The sequence below is a fragment of the Poromitra crassiceps genome (assembly GCF_964638095.1).
Source record: "Poromitra crassiceps genome assembly, chromosome: 4".
Classification (NCBI taxonomy): Eukaryota; Metazoa; Chordata; class Actinopteri; order Beryciformes; family Melamphaidae; genus Poromitra; species Poromitra crassiceps.
This window is the reverse complement of record NC_139626.1, coordinates 35,322,526-35,345,116: the sequence shown is the minus strand read 5'-3', so window position 1 is coordinate 35,345,116 and position 22,591 is coordinate 35,322,526. Positions and strand designations below refer to the sequence as shown.

General features: G+C 46.3%; 1 pseudogene across 1 annotated transcript; it reads left to right on the top strand.

Annotated features, from left to right (window-relative positions):
* Nucleotides 1-286: 286 nt before the first annotated feature.
* LOC310775759 lies at nt 287-8,217 on the top strand (annotated as a pseudogene). Its single transcript has 5 exons — nt 287-325; nt 7,180-7,326; nt 7,470-7,591; nt 7,719-7,997; nt 8,104-8,217. The product of its transcript is annotated as an uncharacterized misc_RNA (transcript).
* The last annotated feature ends 14,374 nt before the right edge of the window (nt 8,218-22,591 follow it).

Here is a 22,591-nt window from a genome sequence, read left to right as displayed (position 1 = left end):
GTTACCCTAAGCACCCTAACCTGCACCTCTGCAGATTGATTTGCAAATTAGGAATTACGATTGGAGGGAGTTGAATTCAAGCCATTTGTTTCTAGGATTAGCCTGTTGTAGGTCATTTGATTGCTCCCCTTTCCAAACTTACATTTTTAGTAGTGACCAATCATGGTCCAACTAAGTCACTGTTGGTTGATTGGTTGGTCCACCAAAAATGTTGGTCCACAAAATCAATGTCAATGGAGTGGATGACATCCCAATGGAGTGGATGATGTCACACTGTGACATTACAATGGAGAGGATGATGTCACACTCCGACTTCAGTAGTGAGGTCAGAATTTCTGCATTGGGGGCAAATTTCACAATGAGTGGATGACATCACAATGGAGTGGATGGCACTCTGACTGACATTGCATATCCGGTCACAGCTATTGCGAATTTGCACTTGTTTATGGTATTTTTTTGTTATAACAATCAAAAGTTTAGGTATTGAATTGAAGCAGCATGTGCAAATGTTTCTTCCCAAATCGTTGCACGTTTTAAAATAATTATAATAATTTTGTGTTTTTTTTTATCTGGAAGAAGCCCCAGGGGAGCACGGGGAAAACATGCCAACTCCACAGAGAGGGGCCACATGGGGGACACACCCTCAGCGGCCCAGGTGGGAATCAAACCCAGGCCAGGAGCTTCTTGCTGTGAGGCGACAGCGCTGCCATTGCGCCACTGTGCCCCCTTTGCTAAGTCCATACTAGATGAGTCAACAGCAAAAGTCTACTTTAGCTCACCGTGCCAATAATTAAACTTTTGATTGCATTACCCATATAGCCAAATAGAGGTGGAACTAAAACTGGAGCAATTTGGATACAGGATTACTGTTCATTGATTTGAGTGGTCCTCTCCCCAATCTATTTTTCTGGCTAGACACGATAACAGACTAGATATAAACCAAATTGAGTTAGTGTCAACTATTTTAACTTTTTGTTTAATAATATGAATGAAGAACAATCCGTTCACTATCACCACAGTCTGGTCCCACAGGAAGGATATTTCTATTGCTGTTTTGAACATTATTTAATTTTTTGAGCGTCAAATTGTAGTTTATGGAGGGGGTAAAATGGTTCACAAAATACATAATCATTTGCAATATTTTGGAAATAAATTAAATTTCAAAACAAACATTATTGCAAACATGGTGGGAGAGCCACAGCAAGATGACAAATTCCTAACAGTTTTTTTTTTTTTTTTTTTTATTATTCTTTGTTCATGTTTTTTTCTCCCATTTTCTCCCCAATAGACTACTTGCACAACTCCACTACTTCCTGAAATGAGTAGGGCATCTTGGTTTCCTGTCCTACACTATTGGATGAACTGATTAATGTCAGGTGTGCCTGACTGCTGCAGTCACAACAACAGTGATCAGGCACACCTGATGAATCAGTTCATCCAATAGTGTAGGACAGGAAACCAAGATGCCCTACTCATTTCAGGAAGTAGTGGAGTTGTGCAAGTAGTCTATTGTACTTGGCCAATTCCCCCTTTTCTGCCCCGGTTGCTGCTACACCCCTACTGATCTGGGGAGAGACGTAGACTAGCACCTGCTTCCCCCGAAGTGCAGTCACCAGCCGCTACTTTTCACGTGACAACGTGGGGTTCTCTGGCAGGACGTAGCACGTGGGAGGATCATGCTATTCCCACCAGTTCCTCTCCGCCACGAACAGGCGCCCCGACCGGCCAGAGGAGGCCCTACATTATGGGTCCAACATTACAATGTTCACCTCAACATCTCCTGTATTTTCCTCATTGATATTGATTTATTCTAAAAGGTGACAACAGCCACACACTTGGTGGTGCATCCTATAGTAGCAAGTAAGTAGGGTGTCTTGGGCCAGAGTGTTCTATGGCGCCTGCGAAGATCTGTCAATATAGACGGTTTTCACAGAATTGTGTTGGGGAACAGTTTGGAACCTAGCTTGTCCTGTCAGTTATTGTACTAGCAAACACTGCCACAGGAATTAAGCTGGGGGGCGATTAAAAATGTTTATGTTGTCATTGTCAATTGAAACCGTCTATGAGGGAAATGTTTGACTTTTGCAGCCACGGTGTAATGGTTGGGTAGAAAACACATGGAATCATACATGGACACCTGCCCAGGGTGCCCATACTGTTGATCCGGCCTTGGGTCTTGTGAACATGGGCGCTGAGGTTTGAAAGTGCGGTGCTGCTAATAAATAATTGTATTCTTTTTTATAAATAAATAAATAAATAAATAAATATCCTCAACTTTCAGTCAAACTGTTTTCCTCGAAAACGGCAGTCGTGTCTACTTCTGTGGTGTCCGGTGCGCCCAGACAACACATCACAACCACAGAAGAAGACACAACTGCCATTTTCAAGGAAAACAGTTTGAGGAAGTTGAGCATTTTTATGATGGGGTATGATTATTAGCAGCTTTCAAACCCCAGCAGCGCCCATGTTCACAAGACCCTTGTGCAGCTGTAGTGTAAGTAGGCCTACCTTTGACATTTCTCTGCAACACTTGTAAAACGAGCATAATTGTCTGCATGGTTGTACTGTAGGGATTGTGTGTAGGATCACGCAGTGACAACACAGTCTCGTGTTTTTGGTGCTCATCAGAGATGGGAAGTAACAAAGTACAAATACTTCGTTACTGTACTTAACTCATTGAGTGCCAATGACGACAATCGTCGTCAATTCGAATACTAACGTAGAGTGCCAATGACGACGATTGTCGTCAATTGCGTTTTTTGACGGTGGGACGTGGATCAAAGCCAGATCCATCTCCTGTGAAAGTATGGTGGATGTTGAATGTGTAAAAGCTATTTTAGGGACCCATTAGGTGGCGACAGTACTCTCCAGATTAGAGAAAGGCAAGGAAAAAAGAGAGAAGAAGTCATGGGGAAACGGAAATCGCATCGGTATGCATCGATATGCATGAAGCATAACGTTAGCTGTGCCTGCAGCAGCCAATCTGCTGCCACAATTGAGCCCCTCCGTGTCCGCTGCGATAGCCCATCCGCATGATTAGTTGTGGAGTTGTTATTATTCTCAACTGGAAGCGATGGGAGCCGGTAACAAATACACGCGGAACGCTGTAAAAAAGCTGGATGTAGCGCACTTTTCAGTGCAGAGCAAACTCAGCAGAGAGCCACCAGAGACACACCCACGGAGGAGGGGTTTGCAGTTGAGGGGGGGGGGGGGGGGGGGGGGGGCACGCAGGGCAGCATACAACACCGACCCAGACAGACCCAGACAGCAGGACAGGATTGGCAACACAAGCTAGAATATCTGATGCCCACCAGCAGTACTGGTACTTTATTATTATTATATACTATATCATACTGCTGCTACTATTAATAGTCTATGTCTATATACTGTGGCGCCTGGTGAATTGCTTTGGTGAATTGTTATTTAATTGGTGATTGTGATTGTATTGTATTGTACTGAATGGTTGCACGATGGGGAGCCTGGAATTTCGTTGTGTAAATTCTTATGCGATGACAAATAAACTACTACTACTACTACTACAGTAAATCAAGACCAGCAAGAAGCTGCAACCAGCAGCGCACGCAGGGGCCAGCGCTGCTGGTTGCAGCTAAAAAATATTATTTTGCCAAACAAAATTCCTTTGTTTTCACTGTTTTATTGAAGGAAAATATTTTTGAGGTGTCACATCAGAAAATATTAGCTTGAGAGTCAGTGAATGTGCTTGAAATGCTTCATTTCACAAAAGGCTAATTATCTCAGCTTCTAATTTGCAACGTCTCTTTTTGCTCAAAACAACCTATCTTCTCCGGCTCATAACTAAAGAACGGAAAATGATATCAATAAACTTTTTTTTGCTGATGATAGAAGAGAGTCTCATCGTTCTTTGGGCGTGTTCGGTGTTTACATAGTAATATCACACAATATTCTGTGGGCCTCGAGAAATCACTGAAAACGCTCTGAAACTCTGGCACTGGGAGCGTCCGTTCTCCAAAAGTGGCTGGCACTCAATGAGTTAAGTAGATTTTTCGAGTAGTATCTGTACTTTACTTGAGTATTTAATTTTCTGACGACTTTTTACTTTTACTCGTTACATTTTAACACAAGTATCTGTACTTTTACTTGTGTACATTTTCAAAACAGGTTCGTTACTTTTGTTTAAATGCACGAGAATGTAATTAAAAAACGAGTAGAAACGGGAGAACGGAGCAGAAGTAATAGATAAAAGCTCATTCCAGCTCCGCCAATAGTATGACTTGGCACTCCTCCGGGGCGTGGACAAAGAAGCACAAAGAAGAGAAACACGGATGTTCTCTGAGGGGAGACACACGCAGACATAGGAGCCGTGCAGACAGCCAGCACTTATTAGCACTCGTATTTTTACAATTCATTCTCTATAAGTACGCGCTTAGCGCGCATCTCTTTCAAGAAGCATTTCATCGTGTTTAAAAGCTGGTGGTGTTTTTTTTAGCGCAGCGCTCTGGACGCTGAAAGCTGAGGAAAGTTTAACAGGAAAAGCGCCCTGCTCCTCTTCACTCCTCCCACCTCGAGTCTTCTCCCAGGAGAGGAGGATTTTCATCTCGCTGCTGCCAGAGTTGCCAATAATCCGGCTTTTCCCAGCGTTCTTTTTTAAATAACCGCTCCCTGTGTGCATGGCCCCTTATGGTGTTGTTCTTACACATACATTCAGTTTGTGCACTGTCAACATTCAGCTAATATGGAATATGGTGGTGTTCTAACACCAGAGACAGTTCTGTCTTAATAATAAACCTTGAATTTGTGAATGTGATCAACCTTGTGGACATTCAGTTCCTTATCCATTAGGTATCAGTATCGTATCAGTCTCGAGTATTGTGATACTGCACTTTGTAAGGGACACCTTGTATCCAGCAGTTAAACTTGTCTAACTATTTGCACATTCATATATCATGGAAATATTAATGAGGGAGGACTAGATATGATTTTAATGGGGGTTTTTTGTGTGGAAAAACCATAGCACACTATTTAAAGTAGAGTTTTAAGGTGTGTAAAACATTTGTAGGGGATCTTTTATCCTCAAATTATATTCTATGATGTGAGGTTCAGTCATTCAGAAAGATACGGTAAAAATACTTTTACTTTTACTCGTTGGGTACATTTCAGAGCCTGTAGGCTACTTTTTTACTTTTACTTGAGTAAAATAATTGAATCAGTAGGCTACTTCTACTTTTACCAGAGTAGTTTTTTACACAAGTAACTGTAGGGGAGAGCCGGTACGAACGGGGCAGCGGGATGGTTGCAGCACGGACCTTTTATCACGTTACGCTTGTATTCCAGAATTTCCGGTGACATCCTGAGCCTTACGCCGCCAGAACGACACACACAAATTATCTTCCAATTCTGATCCGTATTGATGGAGATATCCTACGGGGTTCCTCTGCCTTTCCGACGCCCTGCCACTCCGAACGTTAACTTCCATTATTCGGACTGGCGGTCGTTCACCTTAGAAGCCGCAATGCCGACCTTAGGTTTAGGCGTGGGGGTGGGAGAGGTTAGGTTTTGGGTTAGGGTCTGGGGGAGGTTAGGTTTAGGCATGGGGGGAGGTTAGGTTTGGCGTGGGGGCTGGGAGAGGTTAGTGAAAAACGGGGAATATAGACCCCCTTTCTGAGTGCCGATATTTCGGAGTGGCAGAACGTCGGAGTGGCAGCACGTCGGAGTGGCAGCATGTAACCATATCCTACATTTCTTGCTTTTTCACTTGGTAAGTAAAACATTGTGTTTTCTGTTGTTTTCCGTTTGTATGGCTATGTTTATTCGTTACCGATTGTAAATGTATTTCATCTGCTAGGCTAATCTGTTGGCTAACTATCAGTGGTGGTTTCATTGCAAATGGCGACTTCTCCTTTGTGTTAGCTAGCAAAACGTGGAGGGAGAGGGTCGCGGGGCGAATGGGACATTGTGGCTGTCTGTCGCTCTGTTATTAAAGATGTATTTCTTTTGCTGCTGTTTGCAGGGAATGCCAAGGGTGAGGATCAGAAAGACCTCTAGAGGTCTATACCCTCCTGATGCCTTCCCCTTAGCATACCAGGCTGTGCTAGATGGGCAATCCGTTCGTGGGGCTGCAAAAGCTTATGGTGTTTCTCCAACAACTCTGGAGAGATATATCACAAGGAAAGCAACGGACAGCAATGCAGCATTACCAGGCTACAGGGCCCACAACAAGGTCTTCTCTGCAGAACAAGAGGCTGTCCTGAGGGATTATCTACTGAAGGCTTCAAAGATTTATTATGGTCTGGCTAAAGCGATAAGATTAGATGATGTTCAAAGAAAAACTTCATGAAAATTATTCATAAATAAATAATAGGTGTAAGTTAGGAGGTACGGTGGTGCAGTGGTTAGCACTATCGCCTCACAGCTCGAAGGTCGTGGGTTCGATTCCCACCTGGGGACGAGGTGAACGCTAAAGGAATGCGTGCCCGTCCACACACCGCATATCCTCGAGTGCCCACCGCCCGGGTGGGGTCGGCAAAATGGCCTTTCTGTGTGGAGTTTGCATGTTCTCCCCGTGCCTCCCGGGGGTCTCCTTCATATAGGAACCCCCTTCACAAAAACATGCAACATCCTGGTTGCTAATGTGGTTCCTCCTCTGATCGTTAAGGGCGCCTGTTCAGAGGGAGGGGAACTGGATGGAATAGCGTGAACCTCCCACGTGCTATGTCCTACCGGTGAAGCTTCCTCTGGCAGGTGAAAAGAAGCGGCTGACTGACTGCCCATGTCTCGGAGGAAGCATGGAATCTGTCTCGGCTCTCCCCAGATCGGCAGAGGATGGAGTAGCAACCAGGAATGAGCAATCAAATGAGCACTAAACGGGGGATAAAATGGGATAAAAAATTGGGGGGGGGGGGAATTAATAAAAAAAAAAATAATAATAATATGTGTAAGTTTATCAGGTAAAAAAGAAAAAACAGTTCACAAGACAAAAATGTTAAAAGTTGCATAATTGCAAAAGTGCATAATTTAATATAGGCTAATGATAGAGATATAAGGCTACAGTTCATGAGTTAAAATTTTGCATATTCATATATTATTCATATTCATTATTCATAAATAAGTTAAAAGATAATTGTGTTAAAAACTATGTCTGCTAGATATATTAGGCTATATAGTTAATTGATTACATTTTTAAATAATTCTTATGTGCAGGTAGAAAGGCGGGGTTTGGAGGCTCACCTGTCAGAATGTAACTTCCGCAGCAGGGTGTGTCCCAACGGCTGTGGCCACACCCTTCTCTCCATTGACCAATCGCAGCAACTGTGTGGCAGAGCTGCACACCGAGGTAGAGGTGCTCAGGTATGCCGGCCATTTATTTACCATGCATTGTGTGGTCATGAAAACTCAAATTCCAGACTATATAATTGATAATGTGCCACTGAACAGCTTGTATTGATTTTGTAGATCACAATGATGATAATGAAATGTTTTTTTTACCGTAGGGTCGAGATGCTGTGCAAGGTGGAGGAGGTGAGACGAGAGATGGAGTCACGGCTGGACTCCCAGAGGAGACACATGGTCCAGAAAGAGTCGCAGCTCAAGAATGACATGGACGGGGGTCAAGGTGACCTCACAACCCTTCTCACCCATTTACCTCCAGTTGTCATAAGGCCATGACAACAAACAATACTTAGTCTACATGAGCAGTGTTGGTGTATCCAACATAAACTTGTGTGTCCTTTTCCATGCAGGGTCAGTTGTCCCGGGTGATGTGTGACATGCGCGCCCTGTTAGGGGCAGAGCGTCTGAGGAGACAGGAGCAGGCTGAAGCAGAGCTGGAGAAGAGGGAACTATTGGAGCTGATAAGAGACCTACAGCCAAGCAGGAGCCAGCTACCTGCCGAACAGCCAACCAGGAACCAGCAGCTGTGCGGATGGGAAGTTCAGGGAGACCAGCCCACAAGACAGCAGCAGAGGGAGGCGTCCTTACAAGCCTCCACTCAGTCGCTACATTCAGCTCAGTCTGTAAATGTGTTGGCTCCAACTCCGTCCAGTCAGTCACTATTCATCTCAGTCTGTAAACGTCTTGGCTCCAACTCCGTCCAGTCAGTCATTACATTCAGGTCGGTCTTTAAAGGTGTTGGCTCCAACTCCATCCCCCCAGCTGGGAGAGAGACCGCACAAGGCCGGCACCCGCAGCCTCACTCTGGACTGCATCACGAGGAAGAGCCGGGAGGTCACCGTCATCTGAGTTGATTATACGGGAGGTCACCGTCATCTGAGTTGATTATACGGGAGGTCACCGTCATCTGAGTTGATTATACGGGAGGTCACCGTCATCTGAGTTGATTGGCCCGGTGGCAAACTGGATTAGAAGGAAGCCTTTGTTGCTTCATATTTTTTCACACTGATATTTGACAAACAATTGTCAATAAGGGGCTCAAACATGGGGTGAATAGAAGTAGTGTAGCTTTTGGTATGAAGACATGTTGATTGTTTGATCAACAAAATGAGCTGGAAGAAAAATCATTATGCAGTGGAGTGAACTAGAAGTAAAGACAAAGTTGTGTTTGAAAGGCAAGGAATTCTTTAAATAATCCTAATACCAATCCTACTGTACTGAGAAAGTAATTGATGCAGAATGGAATTTAACAGCCAAATAGAATAATGAGCCATCTTGAGATCAGTGGTAGGCCTGTGTGATAGTAAAAGGACCCTTAACTTCGTATACTCCAGTCAGACTAGATCATGCTCAACACATCTATATTTACCATGTTTCATTTTTGCAATCATGTCATTTAATGCCTCTGGATTTTGTACCGATGTTTTAATTAAAAACAGTTGCTGTATTCCATCTGTTCTCTTGATCTCACAATCACATTATCCCTGGTTTCTTGGTTAACATAACATATAACATATTACCAATGACGCCTAAATTAGTCTAGTAGCCTCAGGCCATGGACCCCCATTTGATTAGCCTACATTTTGTCTCTGACCCAAATAGCCTATGAGAATGTTTTGTTAGGCTATATGATTTTGTCCAGAAGTCAATTACCAGCCTACCTTTAGCCTATTGTAGGTAGAGAGAGAACTATTATCAAAGCTGTCATTCTAATCTAGCCTAGGCCTACTTTGTCTAATTGTGTTAACTTAAGCTATTCTAACTGAGATAAGGATGTTTAATTATCAATTTGCTGGAGACCCCCTGGAGCCTCCTCCTGGTCCCCGACCTCATGTTGAGAACCATTGAATCCTAGGCTACAACTGACATGGATAGGATAATGAATCAACTTAGCTCCAGCATGATTTGGAGATGGAGTGGACGTGATGTGTAACCCTGCACAAAGGTGAGTTTGGAGCATTAGACTAATTAAGAACAAAGTTGACATTAACATGATACATTGATTTGATACTAAGCATGGTCATTTGCTCGGAGAACTCAACTGAAGCATAAATGATCGTTAGATGCAAGAAAAATGATGTAGCTTAGCCTATGTAGGCTAATCGGTTTAGGGACGATTTATCAAGCCACCCCGTTCGCCCCTCGCGTCTGCAGCGTTCGCCCCAACAGACAGGGCTGTGAGGAGATCCGCGCAAGATCAGTTTACTTCCTGATTGCGCCCGACTCGTTTCACCAAAATAGAAAAACACGGTTGCTAGTCAGTCAAGTTTTCAGTCAAGTTTATTTATATAGCCCTAATTCACAAGCATGTCTCAGAGGGCTTCACAGAAAGTATGTCTAGCTGATTCTAGCTGACACAACAGTAACAAGAATATACAGAATAAAGATAACATTTGAACAATTGATAATATAGAAAATATAGAAATGAAGAGAGAGCAGAGGAGAGAGCAGGACAAGGGGGAAGAGCAGGGGGAATGTGAGAGAGTGATGGGGTGGGGAGGGAATGGGAGATGTTGGAGGGTATAGGAGGTGGGGAAGGAGCAAGAGGAGAGAGCAGGAGAGGGGAAGGGGGGGGGGGGTCTGGGGGAGAAGAGAGCAGGGGGAGGGAGGAGGTGGGGAGAGAATGAGAAATATAGACGCACATCTTGCAAACGGACATATGTCAATTTCTTAGCAACCAAACTATGCCTAATTTAATTGGCTGCAAGCCTTTAGTAGTGAGTCCTTTTGCCAAATAAGCACATGTTCACATATAGAGCTTATGGGTGCCTTGCTAATACTAAGAGCATGGGTGCCATGCTTTAAATAGTGGCGAAATATTGGAGGGGATAGAGTGGGTGCCATGCTTTGGAGTAGAATGTGTACTATGCTTTAGAGTAGTGGGGGAAGGGGGGAAGAGGAAGAAACATCGGGAAGAGGAGAAAGCAGGAGAGTGGAGGAGGGAGGGAGAGCGGGGGGATGTGAGGGAGGAGAGGGGGGGGGTGGGGAGAAAATAGGAAATGTGGAGGAGGAGAGAACAGAGGAGGAGAGATGAGGGTGCAGGGGAGGGAGAGCCAGGGTAGAGGTAGGGTCTAGGGTTGGGGGAGGGGAGGGGAGGGGAGGGAGTAGGATACGGGCCCGGATTAGGGCGAGGGTGGGGAGAAATGGGAAATGTGGAGGAGGAGAGAACAGAGAAGGAGAGGTGGGAGGGTGCAGGGGAGGGAGAGCAGGGGGAATGTGAGAGGGAGGAGAGGACAGAGAGGGGGAGAGAACAGAGAAGGAGAGGTGGGAGGGTGCAGGGGAAGGAGAGCAGGGGGAATGTGAGAGAGGGGAGAGGACAGAGAGGAGGAGAGAACAGAGAAGGAGAGGTGGGAGGGTACAGGGGAGGCAGAGCAGGGGGAATGTGAGAGGGAGGAGGTGGGGAGGAAATGGGAAATGTGGAGGAGGAGGAGGGAACAGAGAAGGAGAGATGGGAGGGTGCAGGGGAGGGAGAGCCAGGGTAGAGGTAGGGTCTAGGGTTGGGGGAGGGGAGGGAGTAGGATACGGGCCCGGATTAGGGCGAGGGTGGGGAGAAAATGGGAAATGTGGAGGAGGAGAGAACAGAGAAGGAGAGGTGGGAGGGTGCAGGGGAAGGAGAGCAGGGGGAATGTGAGAGAGGGGAGAGGACAGAGAGGAGGAGAGAACAGAGAAGGAGAGGTGGGAGGGTGCAGGGGAAGGAGAGCAGGGGGAATGTAAGAGAGGGGAGAGGACAGAGAGGAGAGAACAGAGAAGGAGAGGTGGGAGGGTGCAGGGGAAGGAGAGCGGGGGGAATGTGAGAGAGGGGAGAGGACAGAGAGGAGGAGAGAACAGAGAAGGAGAGGTGGGAGGGTGCAGGGGAGGGAGAGCAGGGGGAATGTGAGAGGGAGGAGGTGGGGAGAAAATGGGAAATGTGGAGGAGGAGGGAACAGAGAAGGAGAGATGGGAGGGTGCAGGGGAGGGAGAGCCAGGGTAGAGGTAGGGTCTAGGGTTGGGGGAGGGAGTAGGATACGGGCCCGGATTAGGGCGAGGGTGGGGAGAAAATGGGAAATGTGGAGGAGGAGAGAACAGAGAAGGAGAGGTGGGAGGGTGCAGGGGAAGGAGAGCAGGGGGAATGTGAGAGAGGGGAGAGGACAGAGAGGAGGAGAGAACAGAGAAGGAGAGGTGGGAGGGTGCAGGGGAAGGAGAGCAGGGGAATGTGAGAGAGGGGAGAGGACAGAGAGGAGGAGAGAACAGAGAAGGAGAGGTGGGAGGGTGCAGGGGAAGGAGAGCGGGGGGAGAGGACAAGTGTATCTTGTTCACAATGAATTCTGGTTACAGAAGTCGGTAACACTTTACAATACTGGTGCAAACATGTGCATGAATGCATGCTTAACTCATGATGAATTAAGCCATTAATTGATGCTTACCGCATCATCAACTAATGAAAGGTATGTTTGATGAACACACCGAGTCATATATGAATTACTATTAATTAAGTAGGCTATGCCTATATCATCATAGTTAATTCCTCATCAACACATACATTAACACACTGTGTTCAATAATACCGTAATTCATGTGTTAATTACCACTATTAATGTCACTTTTCCCCAACCAATCTGCATTTTCCTTCCTTCTTAGCTATGTTTTATTCCTGCTGTAATTTGCCCTGTTTTTAATATGTATATGTTCTTATTACGTGAAACTGTTTTTATATGCACTGTAAGGCGACCTTGGGTGTTCTGAAAGGCGCCTCTCAATAAAATGTATTATTATTATTATTACTATCGACATCCAGCTCGCTGCAACCGGAACTTTAGCGTTGCATAACGAAGACGGGATGCGCTAGCCACGTTCCTGAGTCCTCCTTGTCCGAGCTAGCCTGGTAAACCAGCCCGTCACGTGAACTCACATTTCATTTGGAAATGAAACGATGTCTGAGCGACATCTCAGGGGAAACATACTCGACTTCGGGGAAAGAGAGTTCTCTTTGTTTGACCGGTGCCTAGCTGGCTGTAAAGAGAGGCGTTCGGGGTGCAGCGGAGTCGCCTCTGCTGTTTACGGTAGTTTGTCAGTGGTGGTGGCCTGGCGGGCACACTGGCGCTATGGACTGGTGCCCCGGCCGGCCGGCTACGGCGATTTCAGCAGCTGTGCTGTAGTCTATCAGTAGTCTATCATTCTGATTACTTGTTACTAGTGTAGTAGTGTAGGCTACGCTATTTTATGGAGGTTCCTCTCGTGGCTCAGGCTGATCGAGTGATTGATGCTTGGTGCTCACGGGTAAACTCAAATTGACAGTAGCCTAAAGAGGCTTGCCCATGGGTTTACCCAATCTGGCATCCGCTGCATTGCCCCTGGTAATCCGAAATATGGTAGGCTAAAAGCGCACTGTGAGTGTGCTACTGGGCCACTGTCAAGGTAGCCACGAGAAAACATATTGTTTCCGGCCAAGACTTTCAGAATAAAAGTCGAAATTCATGTTGTAACCAGCTACGCAGTACTGAGCTCTGCGTGCTTTTATTTTTGATGGCAGGCTGAGGCAACGGAAGTAATTGTTTGTGTGCCATGTCTTTCGTGACACTTATTCTCGTGGTCGAGCAAACTAGCTGGTTTGCACACAACGTGGTGATCGTTTTGCCCAAATAATATCAACAGCAGCCTCCGTGTTCTTATTCTACGAAGAGTACAAACTGCAAAGCCTAAGAGTCGGTCACAGTGGTGGTGGCAGTGTCGAATGGATACCAATCGCAAGATGAACGAGCGGGTTTGTTAGAGTTTCAGGTAGTTAGCCGTAGCAATTTAGCTTTAGCAATTTAGCTAGCTTGTGGCTTAGCTAGCTTGTTTGTTGTGTGTGCGTGGAGACGATGGTGGAGACCTGTCGCTACAGTCACGTTGGTTCGGGAAGTGAAGAGCAACACAAGTGAAAAAGGACGAGAGGTGGAAGTTGGAGGTGGACCCGCTGGAGAGATCGAGCAACGCAGGCCGTGGGGAGGAGAGGGAGAGGCCAGACTGTTTCCCCCGAGCTGATGGACAAAAGGGGCACCGGAGAGCGTCTTGCTCCAGGGCAGAATTTGGGGACATGTTCACAAACTTGATAAATAAATGTGCTTTTATAACTCCAATGATGGTCTTCACTGATTACCTATATATTTTGAATTGTTCTCATGACTATACTGTATAAAAGTGATTTCATGATCAGCATCAGCTAATGATTTGTGAGGATATCATTATGTCGTGACTTTACAATATGTGGCACAAAACTATTAATACATAAGTATGTCGTGACTTTACTATCTGTGGCACATAACAATTAATGAATACATAAGTATGTCGTGACTTTACAATCTGTGGCACATAACTATTAATTCATACATAATGATATAGGCACTTGTGAGGCACAACACTTAACTCATACATATATATGTGGTTCTTGGCATATAGAGCCTACAAGACATACATCCAGTGTTTGATGTCTGTTGGAGATGCACAGTGGATACAACGTCAGATAATGTGTTGGAGTTGGTCTGGTTCGGGGCTACCAAGGCGGGCTACTACACGCATAGCCTATATCAGAGCAGCAACATCGGAATGATAGCTACAGCTGCTGAAATAGCCGTACCCGGCTAAGAGGTTCTGAAGGGGTCTCGGCCGGAGGTGTGGGACCCAGGCAAGGTGAGGGGCAGGGCGGGTAGGGGTTGGGTGGTGGTAGCCTGGGTAAACCCAGCCCCCAGTGACCTCGACCTGCTCTCAGACAGACCCTGGGCTGCCCTGGGTGTCGGCCGGGAGAGAGGCTCTTAGCCTGGGGGTGGCTGGCCTGCTGGGTCGTGCATTTAGACACCCGGTAAGATAGGCACAAAACACCGGCCACATGTTCTGTGTCCCTGCAGTGGACCAAGCTTCGAAGAGGAAGGAATGCCCATGATGAACGAGCTAATGGCTGGGAGAGGTTAGATCCAGCCGGTCCCTGACACGCTGCACACCGCCTCGCTCAGCTGGTTCTGATTGTGGGCTATCAGCATTGCGGTCTGGTAACGCTAAAGTTCCGGTTGCAGGGAGCTCGATGTCGATAGTGGTAATTAACACATGAATTACGGTATTATTGAACACAGTGTGTTAATGTATGTGTTGATGAGGAATTAACTATGATGATATAGGCATAGCCTACTTAATTAATAGTAATTCATATATGACTCGGTGTGTTCATCAAACATACCTTTCATTAGTTGATGATGCGGTAAGCATCAATTAATGGCTTAATTCATCATGAGTTAACCATGCATTCATGCACATGTTTGCACCAGTATTGTAAAGTGTTACCCAGAAGTCATGGTTCCTCTCTGTGCAGAGAGGAAAATAGAAAAAAAAACGCCCCGTTCGTCCCGGCTCTCCCCTACTTCTACTCAAGTACAGAATGTCATAGCCGCAAAACGCGACTATTTCACTCGAGTACCTCTCCCATCATAGTCGCGCTCGCCCGACCCCTTTATCGAGGGAAAGTTGCACATTTAGCGATCTACAAGCTTCAAACATGCACCAATCACTAATATAAACTACGCACCTTGTTGCCACGGATGTTGTCGAGCAGGCCGCGCTGAGGCCGCGCTTTGTTAACTCGTATTTTAAGAAAGTTTGGGTTATTTGTGTGTCCGGAAACATTATTTTCCCTTCTCCAACGACTCTTCTTCTTTTTTGCTGCTCACCGGTTCAACTGCTCAACTGCGCCACCGCACTTCGTCGTTCTGTCAGTCACAGGACACAGGGCAAACCCCATACTTGACACATGATGTAATACCCCATGATGCGGTGGCGCAGTTGAGCAGTTGAACCGGTGAGCACCAAAAAAGAAGAAGAGTCGTTGGAGAAGGGAAAATAATGTTTCCGGACACACAAATAACCCAAACTTTCTTAAAATACGAGTTAACAAAGCGCGGCCTCAGCGCGGCCTGCTCGACAACATCCGTGGCAACAAGGTGCGTAGTTTATATTAGTGATTGGTGCATGTTTGAAGCTTGTAGATCGCTAAATGTGCAACTTTCCCTCGATAAAGGGGTCGGGCGAGCGCGACTATGATGGGAGAGGTACTCGAGTGAAATAGTCGCGTTTTGCGGCTAAGAATGTCAGTACTTTTCCCATCTCTGGTGCTCATATACGAAGTGCAATGGAGTTTCCACTGATACGGTGCATAATGGTTGAATTTTCATTTTGGCCTGAATATTTCTTTAAACGCGTGAGGTATTGGCAAAATAGCATATAGTGCTCCAGTCCTAGGCTAGCACTTAACTCTCCGCCATGGCGCAAAGACCAGAACAGACGGGAGCGGAGCAGCCATGGTAATCCGTGTGCCTTTTGCCGTGGACATGATGGACATGATTAGATTATGGCGCCGCGCCGGTCACCGTCGCTGACTCGCTGCTTCTACGTTAATGCATGGCAGCCTTAAGACAAGACCTCTCTGTACCCGCGCCGTCTCTCTCTCTCGTCTTCGGATCTCCCCCTCTTTCTCTCTGGTTAAGAGAGCAAGGGCGATATTAGAGGAGATACAGTTACGCTGTCTCTTGCAGAGCTCAGACTTCAAGTGCCACAGTGGAGACTTGAACTACTGTATAAGAGACACAGAGGAAGACGAGATATTTTTGTGTGATTTGAATGCCAGAAAAGCCCTTTTTTTACCGTCTTGAAAGGCTACCCCCCTCCGAAGTGGGTCGGTTTTTACCCGCAAGAGTTGTGTGGATGTTATTTCCTGGATTTTCTCCTCGCCCCGGCCAGAGACGCCAGTGTCTGGAAAAGTAGGATACATTTGTTCATCAACTCCATGGCTTCAACGAGGATACGGTGGTAAGTCAGAAACAGTATGGTTATCGAGTCTGACGGAAAAAAACACTATTAGCATTAAGGACTTATTGTGTTTAAGTGGTGAGTTTTAGCGACCTTATCGTAGGCTACTTGACATTTGTTTTATCTCCAATGTGGTAGCTATATGATTGTATTATTCCGTCACTTTTCCAATGGAATGGCATTTATAGGTCGTAGTTTTGCTGTGATATTTGTATAATGTTCTGCAAAGGATCATGGCAGTTATTTTGTGGTAAGGGTGTGCAGAAAGGGAACAGTTGGTGTGTGCATGAAAGAGAAAACGCTATAGTGGATGGACATCGAGGGGAAAGCCCGAGACGAGACGGAGTCAGACTGTAGACTGTCTACTTGCTGTCAGTAGGCTACACTGTTTGAATATGCCAAGCTGGGCGCTTATGGTGTTTTTGGAAGCAAAGGGGGAGGAATCGCTGTCCGTGGTGCTGAAATAGGCCTGGAGATGGAGATTGAAACCACAACATAAACGTTAGTGTCGTTCCAGCACCAGCCTCGCTGTATTTACTATAAGGTTTATGGTTAATGCATTTCATAAAGTTTCATGTGATCTTAAGAAAAGGGGATAAGGCAGCACTATTTCTGGTGGTTATATGAATACGGTGGTCGTGGTTGTTGCTGGAGATCAATTATAGATAGATGATAGCCAGTTTTGTAATTGAGCAGTAATTTCCCCCGGAGTAGCAGGTAATTTATCACCTTTATCCCTGCGAAAATAGCACGAGTGCAGCATACATTTTCAACAAGTAGCCAGAGTGAAAGCGCTTTCTCCTTGCTGTATGGTCTAGCCTATTTTAGACTTGTGCAGTGGTCCCATCGAAAGCAGGTTACCTCAGTACGTCTGGGATTAGAGAGAGAGAAGGAGAGAGAGTCATCCGATTACTTTACAGCAAGCTGTTGCTTCCTCAATAAAGAGGAGATAGTAGGGGGGGGGGGGTAGTCAAAGGTGACAAAGAGGAGGAGGGGGGGTGCTGATAGGCTACAGTAAGAGTACAGCATTCATAATTAACCTAGTGCTGTTTTGTTCAAATGTCATCCTCTTTAGATGCTTTGGCAATATTGGCCGTCCAACACTGATTCCAAGAGTCAAAAGCACAGCCTGAGCCTACCTGCAGATTACATTATGAACTTGTTATCCTGCTATGGATAATAAGATGAGACAGTGTACATCCTTATATAATGTACGGCTTTCTGTGAAAGTGGCTTGTACACGGGTCAAGCTATTTAGCGGTAAACTCCCCTTAAGGACAAAAATAATGGTTCTGTCTGTAACGCAAGGAAGCTTCCTATCACCTAGCTACCTAACATAGATAGCTACCTGGTTAATTAGATACCTCATTTTAATATATGTGACTGAAAAATAACTTGTTTCAGACATCCTCATGCTTTAAGGTAGCATTGCATGCAACAGGTCATACTGGTGCTATTTCAATTGAATAGACAGACTTTTTCTGACCAAGCTTGATCAAGTTGAATCCCAAAGATTAGTAAATTAGTATAAAACGGCATGGCTGGTGCCGTGGCTGTTTTCTCTAACGTTACCTACTTTACATTATAATCCAGACAGGTCTGAGGCTTTTCATTAGCTATTTCTACGCTTTTCATCTGAAGGTGGAAAAGGGAAATGGTACGTGTGAAGTGATAGAATTGACAGACCAGTGTCAATTCAAACTTCTATCACTTCACACCACTGACCTAAAAAATATGAACAGAGCTATCTCATTGATTTTGGTCTCCGCTTTGGAGTTGAAATGTTGGCCGTCGCCATCTTGAGTTTTCGTCAGCAGAGTGGGAAGGAATGGGTTGAGTCCTTGAGTGTGTGTGAGAGATGTAAGAATGCCTGTTGGATTACAGCACACTACGTGCCAGTGCTTCTCTTCTACCTGTGTGTGTTTGTGTGTGTTTGTCAAGTCAAGTCAAGTCAAGTCAAGTCAACTTTATTTATATAGCACATTTACAAACAGCAGCAGCTGAACCAAAGTGCTTCACAGGCAAGGAGCAAATGAGGAGCACAAATATAAACAGGTAAAGTGCAGGAATACTAAGTAAAAAATGCAACACAATACAGGATATGATAGAGATTAAAAGGAGAGAAAAGAGAGAAGCAGATAAAAGGAGTAAGAACAATACAATAATTAAAACAATAAAACAATAGAAGAATAGAAGCCGGGACTTGATGGTGGTTAGGTGGAGGGGAAGGCCAGGGGGAACAGGTGGGTTTTGAGGAGGGATTTAAAAACCTCCAGGCTCTGGGCAGACCTTACGTGGAGGGGGAGGCTGTTCCACAGCTTGGGGGCAGCTGCCACGAAGGCTCTGTCTCCCCTAGTTTTAAGCCTAGTCTTGGGGATCACGAGGAGCGACAGATCCACTGACCGAAGGGATCTAGAGGGGGTGTGGCAGTGCAAGAGCTCAGAGAGGTAGGGAGGGGCCAGTCCATTAAGGGCTTTAAAAACAGTCAACGATAGTTTAAAATCAATGCGGAAGCGGACAGGCAGCCAATGGAGTGAGGAGAGGACAGGGGTAATATGGTCACGCTTCTTGGTCCTAGTGAGGAGGCGCGCAGCTGCATTTTGAACCTGCTATAGGCGGCGGAGCAGGGACTGGTCGATCCCCACATAAAGTGCATTGCAATAATCTAAGCGCGTCGTAACGAAGGCGTGGATCACCCTCTCCAGGTCTTTCTGGGAGAGGTAGGCCTTGGTCTTGGCCAGGAGTCTGAGATGGTAAAAACTGCTTTTAACCACGGAGCTCACTTGTTTTTCGAAAAGTGCTATCAAAGATTACTCCGAGATTTCTGACAGAGGTGCAGAGGTTTGAGCCCAAGGGGCCCAGGGCATTGACAAGGGGGGCCGGAACGACACTATCAAAGACAATAAGTTAGGAAGTTGGCACTCATCCAACGCTTTTTGTCTGTCGTTTGTGTGTGTGTGTGTGTGTGTGTGTGTGTGTGTGTGTGGAGAAAGAGAGGGGTCAGACAGACCCTGGGACCCTTCCACCTGTCTATGTCAAATCCTGTTATGCTGCCTACACACTAGAGGATTTTCAAATCTTAACCGATTTTAAAAACATGAAAGACCACAGACATAAGGACAATTTCATCAGATTTTAACATTAAAATCGCCTGAACGCACACACTAGACGATTCGGCCAGACTGCGAGACCACACACCAGCCGTTTGAAGTACAGACTCAAAGCGATTCCAGCAACTAGACTGTAGGCTGTTTATATCCCACAAAACCACACTTTTGTTCCCACAGACAACAGCAGATGGCTCTCCAAACATGCACCGAGCGGCGGGTCCACCACAAGCAGGCAGACACCCTCGCAAAATGAGCTAAAACAACATCCTGTCTGAGAGCTCATATTACAGCATATCCGCTCCCTTGAAGCAAACAAACCGCTCCGCTCGGCACATGTTTGGAGAGCCATCCGCCGCTGTCCACCCTGTTTTAAGCTGCTGTGACGATGCTGGGGAGAGAGGAGCTACATGGCACTGCTGTTGCTCGTTTGTTGTGAGCGCTGCATTAACATCCGGGTATGACGCGTCGACGCGTCCCGGTCTGCTCGCTCTCATTGGCTATTGCGGGTTCCGTCGGGAGACAGCCATCGTAAATATCAAACATGTTTGATATGCCCGATTCGAGATCGGGCAGGCTCCGATTCAATCAATCATTTATTGACACCAGACACTTGACAATTATTTTGACAAAAAATCGGTTGAGACTAGCCTCGAATCAGGCCACGCCCCCCCGAGGGGAATCGGGCATTAAATCGGGCATTTTATCCTCCTTAACACATTGAGTGCCACAGCGCTTCAGTAAAATTGTCTGGAGCCTGTGCCAGATTCACTTCCATTCAGTTGAAAACAGCTATAGAATTTTTTCTATTATGGCTATATTAACGGGGCTGGACTTTAATGAAACATTGAACACTCCTGCTTCTTCCAAAGAAGAAATTTTGTTTCTAGACAGTTCCTTTATGAAATGACAGCCTCTCAAAAAAGTGCACTTTCAAGGGTTTTCTGTCGTTTTTTTTAACTTTCCAAGATATAGTCCCTTTTATGAATACCTTTTGCACTCTAATTTCGAGCACATTCACTGACTCTGGCTGGTGTTTTCTGATGTGGTGGCGTGTGGTGTGGTTTCTGTGCAGCCTGTGTGACACACACACCTCCCCCCCCCCCCCCCCCCCCCCTCTCCACCTCTGAGCTGCGGGCTCCTCCCCACACGCACAGAGTTTGTTTTTTCGACTCGTTTTTGCCCCGGACAGATCCCAGCGCCCATCAAGGAAATGATGCGCGCTGGCAAACGCGACTGAACGAAAAGGCTTGGCCGTTCGGCTTCGGATGCTGGCTTTCTAGGAAATCGTGTGGAGATAGATAGAAGCATAAGAGCTCAGTTGTGAGCGCGGATGCAGCCGAGCCCACTCTCCGCTGTAGACAGAGCAATATATACGGCTCTGGCAGAAAGCATGCATCGGTTTCCACGGCTTTCTCCGCTGTCTCCTGTACAAAGTAAAGGATCTGAGGTGGGTGGAGCAGCTCCTGTGACGATGTTTAAGGTGGCGCCGTGTGATCCCTTGAAGGGATTCATGCTCACTGGCTAGGTACGACCTTAAACAGCAGAATTATGGAATAATATGAATTATGATTTTAGGACGTCCACAGACGTCCTTGGCACTCCTCGTTACTTTTTTTTAGGACGTCCACAGACGTCCTTGGCACTCAATGTGTTAACAGGCGCGCGGGAAGCTATCTCCCACGAGGGGGTCTGAAGCATATACTTGGACTTGCACCGCGCCGAGCACTTTGCGCGTGCACGTGTGAGGTGCGTGCGCGTGCACGTGCGAGGTGCGAGCACACGCAAAGTGCGCTGCGCGGCGCGGCCTTGTGCGAGCATGCTGCGTGAAGTTGGCACTTGTAGCCTAATGCACATTGTCTTAAAACTTGAATGGAATCAGGGGTGCCGATTTCTGTCTGTGCCAGTGCGTGCCCATGCTTGCGCATGCCCGTCGCCCAACCCATCCCCCGATAAAGCGATAAAGCTGTAGTGACGCAAACGCACCATAGGAGATTTAACAGCGACCCACACACACACACACACACACACACACACACACACACACACACACACACACACACTTCACACACCACTTCAGTTCGACAGAATAGGAACAAGCGACCGAAGCATGCTGTAAACCACACTCATCTCATCTCATAACATACACCACTACACCTCACCTGGAACTGGAAGTCGTAGGCTACTCGTCACGGTTGCACTGGTGGTGCTGGAAAACGCACTAGGTTTTGTGATCAAAAATCTCCTCATTTTGTTTTGGCTACTTGTGTTGAGATGTGTCAGTCTGTCACTCTCTCTCTGATACCGCTCAATGCGCAAGTGTGTTTACTCACTACGTCAGCAGGGTCACATAGAGTGCACTGACTCATGCAGCCAATCAGATTGGGCTATGTTTTGATCAACTCGTTTTGTAACCCGGGGCCGCCAGCGGGCCTGGGGTGGGTGGAGTTTGCTATCAAATCAATGTAAAGAGACCCCGCCCAGCCACAGCCTAGAGCCCAGAGCAGAGCACCCACGGGGAAATGAGGGGAGAGAGAGAGAGAGAGAGAGAGAGAGAGAGAGAGAGAGAGAGAGAGAGAGAGAGAGAGAGAGATGCCTGTGACAGTCACTGAAGTTTCGCCAAATGAGGGTGGGGCTGGGGGGGGCTGGGGGGGGCTGCGTCAGGAAGGTGCAGGGGCTGAGGCCGCCACCAGGGGGGGCTGCAGCCCCGGCAGCTCCCCACTTCCAGCGCGGTTGCTCCTTAACTACATCAAGTCCATGCCTGGGAACGGGAGTGTGTCTCTGAAGTGATGTTTCACATTTTCATTTATTTTGGGTGCACAAGAAACATTGAAACATTTGCGAGTTTCATGGTTCTGTCTCGTTTCGGGCCATTTGAGAAGTAATAATTGCCCCTTGTTACATCACAGCCATTTTGAACCTATGTCACACCCGGGATGGGAAAACTATGATTCCTACTGTTGTTTACCAAGATGCACATAATACAAATGTCGGGAATCAGTTACTGTACCACTGAAAAATGCATCTCAAAATTCTGGTGGGATATACTGTACACACATTTCACATTTTAAAGTAGTTTAATATATTTGTCCCACTACCGGAATCTATCTTAGGTAGCTAGGTATTCACGTTGCTAAATAGCAAGTCAGGTAGCTAACTTCCATGCAAATTGTTAGCGAAGTTCTAGGACTTTCCTGACTTTTTATATAACTTTCGTATATCTTCTGGGTGCAGTTTCCAAAATGGTCGCTATGGGAATAAGGCCAATATAGGTTAACACTGACCCTCATATTGCCTAACACAGT